At 36.3% G+C, this 5,758-nt stretch overlaps 4 non-coding genes across 4 annotated transcripts; all 4 read right to left on the bottom strand.

Annotated features, from left to right (window-relative positions):
• Window positions 1-2,409: 2,409 nt before the first annotated feature.
• Window positions 2,410-2,481, bottom strand: trnad-guc (transfer RNA aspartic acid (anticodon GUC)). Its single transcript has one exon. It is a non-coding gene; the product is annotated as a tRNA-Asp (tRNA).
• Window positions 2,482-2,635: 154 nt separating this feature from the next.
• On the bottom strand, window positions 2,636-2,707 carry trnad-guc (transfer RNA aspartic acid (anticodon GUC)). Its single transcript has one exon. It is a non-coding gene; the product is annotated as a tRNA-Asp (tRNA).
• A 154-nt stretch (window positions 2,708-2,861) lies between these two features.
• Window positions 2,862-2,933, bottom strand: trnad-guc (transfer RNA aspartic acid (anticodon GUC)). The gene has a single exon. It is a non-coding gene; the product is annotated as a tRNA-Asp (tRNA).
• Window positions 2,934-3,861: 928 nt separating this feature from the next.
• trnad-guc (transfer RNA aspartic acid (anticodon GUC)) lies at window positions 3,862-3,933 on the bottom strand. The gene has a single exon. It is a non-coding gene; the product is annotated as a tRNA-Asp (tRNA).
• Window positions 3,934-5,758: the final 1,825 nt, after the last annotated feature.

The following is a 5,758-nucleotide window of genomic DNA, read 5'->3' on the forward strand; positions in this document are numbered from 1 at the left end:
TATATAAATTGTATATATGTGTGTGTACATATGTATATATATATAAATTGTATATATGTGTGTGTATATATGTATATATGTAAGTGTGTGTGAATTTAAATGTATTATATATAGATAATATATAGCATCCACGCAGCAACCACTGAACTGAATTATATTATATATATCATTGTATTATATATTGTATATATATATTGTATATGTATAGGGGTGGGACCTAATAAGTTTACTTCTTCCTACTCCCTTTTGAGCCAATCTTGACATCTACAAAAGATTAGTCACATGTAATGTTTTCAATGTAGGTGTAAAAATAATGTATTTATATATTTATTTTGTATTTTATGTCATTCTCTTGTTTTGTTTGCATGGCTCAAAATAAACCATTCATTCATTCATTCATTCATTCATACATAACAACAGCGCATATACTACTTAGTATGGTAATTGATTGCTACTGTATTCACTCCATTAACAATGAGCACATGGCTAATTAATATGGTAATTTATTCACATGTGGATCGAGACTTCGGTTGAGAGAGAGAGAGAGAGAGAGAGAGAGAGAGCGAGAGAGAGAGAGAGAGAGAGACAGAGAGGATGAGAACCACTGCGTGAGGTAGGTAACGTTAGCCAACAACAATTTGTTAATTACAATATTTTGATTTTGATTTGACTCAAACTGTAACTCCTGGATGGATATCAGAAAGTTATTCGCCCGCAGCAGAGAAGCAGCAGGAATGAGAGATGTAAGTGAAGTCCTAGCTAGCTAGGCAACATCATTGTCTTAAGTTGATGCTAAGTTAGCTAACTTTATTCCTTGTATCAAGACAAACATATTCATTTGCTGTACAAGCTGTCGGGGGAATTTCCAATGAACATGAAACATCATGTTGGTTATTGTCTGCTGGTTCTGCATCAATGATGATTTGGAGTCAGCATGTGTGAGTTGAGTGCTTCTCAAATGGTTTATCTTCAGGAAGAAAAACATTTTTCCATATCATCAATTCGTGAGCCAAATGTTTAAATCATTCAAGTTTATTTCACAGAAAAATAGCACAGTAGACTTGTCTTGTTAATCGGTGTGATTTTGACTAAAATAATCTTGTTTTGTCACCAGAAAAATGGCTACAGCTAAAGCATCTGGTTTTGTTTCCAGAAAAAATATTAACATTTCTATATTTGTTTTCAGAAAGATGGCTGAAAATATCGGTTTTTTTTGCCCCATTTAGATTAAAAAAAAATATATTTCCATGTCTGTCCTGACTCCTCCTCCAACTTGTTAGTCGGTTTGCCTTTTGCTAAAATACTCACTAATAGTCACTAGAAAAATGGCAAAAAATATCTGGTTTTGTTGCCACAATTTTTTTTTTTTCTCCCTAAACTTTTTTTTTCCATGCACACATCTGACTGCGACTCACTGAAAATGACACACAATCCACTTTTATGTCACGACCCAGCAGTTGGGAACCACTGGTCAACTGTATAACAGTTACTGTAATATTTCCATGTCAGTCCAGAGTGATTGACCACTTTGCAAAAATGAAAAGGAGACGTTACAGTTTACTTCTCAGAAAATGATTCCCTGAACAGACACACAACAGTTGTTCATTTATTCTACTACTGTGGCTTTATTGTTTTGTGTATATTTTATAGTTTTGTGTATCTGAAATAGGATTAGCCACATTGCCATCTTTGGAAATTAAATAATATAAAAAACCCAGAGATGTAGGAGTGCTTTATTTTTTGTTTTACTTTTGTAGATGTTATATTTGCAGATGATTACTGCAATATATATTTCAAAAAGATTCATTGCTCTTCCTTTTTGCTTTTACCAGTAGCAGTTTAGAAGTCTGGAGTAAAAAAGTGCACAAGTAGGCCAAATGCATTAGTTAATTTCAGGTGGTTAATCAAAGATCCATACAACATAATCTGATATGATTTCATAGTTTAAAGCACTATTTATGTATTTTTTATGATAAATAAGTGCTAAAAATGTTTTTGCTTGCACGCTTTGCACCCTCACATGAATTATTTGTGCCCCAGGTGTGCCCCAGTACAGTATTAGGTCTAGTGACGCCCCTGGTGTGACGTCATGGGTTGTGGAACTCCTCACCTCTGAACATTGTTTACAATCATGGCCACCAGCGGCGAGAGCGATTCGGACCGAGAAAGAAACGATGTTTCCATTAATTTGAGCGAGGATGAAAGATTCGTGGATGAGGAATGTGAGAGTGAAGGACTGGGGAAAAAAATATATACAGTGGGGAGCGATTCAGATGTTATTAAACAAATATACTAGGATAAATCTGGAAAAACCCTTATCTGCTTATTGTGTTACTAGTGTTTTAGTGAGATTATATGGTCGTACCTGTACAACCTGAAGGTTGTACAGGTACGACGGAAATAAAAAGACTCCCCGTCGGGGAATCGAACCCCGGTCTTCCGCGTGACAGGCGGAGATACTGTCCACTATACTAACGAGGACATGATGAACTTTATGAGTATGTAAATAGGACACATGTTTCTTTTAAACATATTTATAGTGTGTGTTTTTTCTTATAATTTTGCCTTACGAAATACAATTTAACAAATGATCTTTTATTATTTATTCTGTGTATGTAAGACGGTCAGAAAAGAACTCCCCGTCGGGGAATCAAACCCCGGTCTTCCGCGTGACAGGCGGAGATACTGTCCACTATACTAACGAGGACATGATGACATATATAAATATGTAAATAGGACACATGTTTCTTTTACACATATTTATAATCTGTGTTTTTTCTTATAATTTTGCCTTAAAAAATCCAGTTTAACAAATTATCTTTTATTAATTATTCTGTTTATGTAAGACGGTCAGAAAAGACCTCCCCGTCGGGGAATCGAACCCCGGTCTTCCGCGTGACAGGCGGAGATACTGTCCACTATACTAACGAGGACATGATGAACTTTATGAATATGTAAATAGGACACATGTTTCTTTTAAACATATTTATAGTCTGTGTTTTTTCTTATAATTTTGCCTTAAGAACTACAATTTAACAAATGATCTTTTATTATTTATTCCGTGTATGTAAGACGGGTTCAACTCCAGGCTGAGGATCTTTCTGTGTGGAGTTTGCATGTCCTCCCCGTGACTGCGTGGGTTCCCTCCGGGTACTCCGGCTTCCTCCCACCTCCAAAGACATGCACTTGGGGATAGGTTGATTGGCAACACTAAATTGGCCCTAATGTGTGAATGTGAGTGTGAATGTGGTCGGTCTATCTGTGTTGGCCCTGCAATGAGGTGGCGACTTGTCCAGGGTGTACCCCGCCTTCCGCCCGATTGTAGCTGAGATATGCGCCAGCGCCCCCCGCGACCCCGAAAGGGAATAAGCGGTAGATAATGGATGGATGTAAGACGGTCAGAGAAGAACTCCTCGTCGGGGAATCGAACCCCGTTTTTCCGTGTGACAGGCGGAGATACTGTCCACTATACTAACGAGGACATGATGACATATATAAATATGTAAATAGGACACATGTTTCTTTTACACATATTTATAATCTGTGTTTTTTCTTATAATTTTGCCTTAAAAAATCCATCTTAACAAATGATCTTTTATTAATTACTCTGTTTATGTAAGACGGTCAGAAAAGAAGTCCCCGTCGGGGAATGGAACCCCGGTCTTCCGCGTGATAGGTGGAGATACTGTCCACTATACTAACGAGGACATGATGAACTTTATGAATATGTAAATAGGACACATGTTTCTTTTAAACATATTCATAGTCCGTGTTTTTTCTTATAATTTTGCCTTAAAGAATACAAATTAACAAATCATCTTTTATTATTTATTCTGTGTATGTAAGACGTTCAGAAAAAATCTCCCCGTCAGGGAATCGAACCCCGGTCTTCCGCGTGACAGGCGGAGATACTGTCCACTATACTAACGAGGATGTGATGTAACTAATGAATATGTAAATAGGACACATGTTTCTTTCAAACATGTTTATAGTACGTGTTTTTTCTTATAATTTTGCCTTAAGAAATACAACTTAACAAATGATCTTTTATTATTTATTCTGTGTATGTAAGACGGTCAGAAAAGAACTCCCCGTCGGGGAATCGAACCCCGGTCTTTCGCGTGACAGGCGGAGATACTGTCCACTATACTAACGAGGACGTCGATGCTTCCGAGTAAAATTAGTCATATCTTTGGTATCACCGCAAATCAGGGGTGTCAGACTCCAATACAGAGTGGGCCAAAATTTAAAACCGAACAAAGTCGCGGGCCGAAGTTGAACAAATGAACCTTTTAATAGGGACCCAAACAAGTTTTGCATTAAATATTGAACAAGCAAGGCTTATATAACTTTATAGTGACATGCACAATCGAGTTTCAAATAATAATAATAATCAAAAAATATCAATGGCATATTCAAATTTAAATATAAATTGAATGCCTATTGTCGGCGGCGGGGTTGAGGTGGACGGGGTTTGGTGATAGCAAGGGTTGTATATTGTAGCTTCCAGGAAAAGTAAGTGCTGCAAAGGATTCTGGGTATTTTTTCTGTTGTGTTTATGTTGTGTTACGGTGCAGATTTTCTCCCGAAATGTGTTTGTCATTCTTGTTTGGTGTGGGTTCACACTGTGGCGCATATTTGTAACAGTGTTAAAGTTGTTTATACGGCCACCCTCAGTTTGACCTGTATGGCTGTTGACCATCGGGAGGGTTGGCAAGTAAGAGTATTAGCGGTGAAGGCGGTGTTGCAGCGGCTGGCCAGCTTTTATTCTAATTTGATATTGCCTCAAGGGCCAAATTAAATTTCGGGTATATGCATTTGTGTATGTATGTGATTATGTGTGTATGTGTATGTATGTATGTGTATATATATATATATATATATATATATGTGTGTGTATATATATATATATTTATATATATATATATAAATTGTATATATGTGTGTGTATATATGTGTGTGTACATATGTATATATGTAAGTGTGTGTGAATTTAAATGTATTATATATAGATAATATATAGCATCTACGCAGCAACCACTGAACTGAATTATTTTATATATATTATTGTATATATATATATTGTATATGTATGGGAGTGGGACCTAATAAGTTTACTTCTTCCCACTCCCTTTTGAGCCAATCTTGACATCTACAAAAGATTAGTCACATGTAATGTTTTCAATGTAGGTGTAAAAATAATGTATTTATATATTTATTTTGTATTTTATGTCATTCTTTTGTTTTGTTTGCATGGCTCAAAATAAACAATTCATTCATTCATTCATTCATTCATTCAAAAACCCGAAAACAATGAAGTTGGCACGTTGTGTAAATGGTAAATAAAAACAGAATACAATAATTCGCTATTTCAACCTATATTCAGTTGAATAGACTGCAAAGACAAGATATTTAACACTTAAACTAGAAAACGTTGTTAGTTTTTGCAAATATTAGCTCATTTGGAATTTGATGCCTGCAACATGTTTCAAAAAAGTTGTCACAAGTCAATCAATCAATCAATGTTTACTTATATAGCCCTAAATCACTAGTGGCAAAAAAGACTGAGAAAGTTGAGGAATGCTCATCAAACACTTATTTGGAACACCCCACAGGTGAACAGAGTATTTGGGAACAGGTGGGTGCCATGATAGACTCCCTTTTTGGACCAGTTGATCTGCCGTTTCTTTTCTTTTTCTCCTATGTCCCACTCTCCCGTGTGGAGGGGGTCCGGTCCGATCCGGTGGCAATGGCTGAT

The sequence above is a fragment of the Nerophis ophidion genome, linkage group LG03, assembly GCF_033978795.1.
Source record: "Nerophis ophidion isolate RoL-2023_Sa linkage group LG03, RoL_Noph_v1.0, whole genome shotgun sequence".
Taxonomy (NCBI): Eukaryota; Metazoa; Chordata; class Actinopteri; order Syngnathiformes; family Syngnathidae; genus Nerophis; species Nerophis ophidion.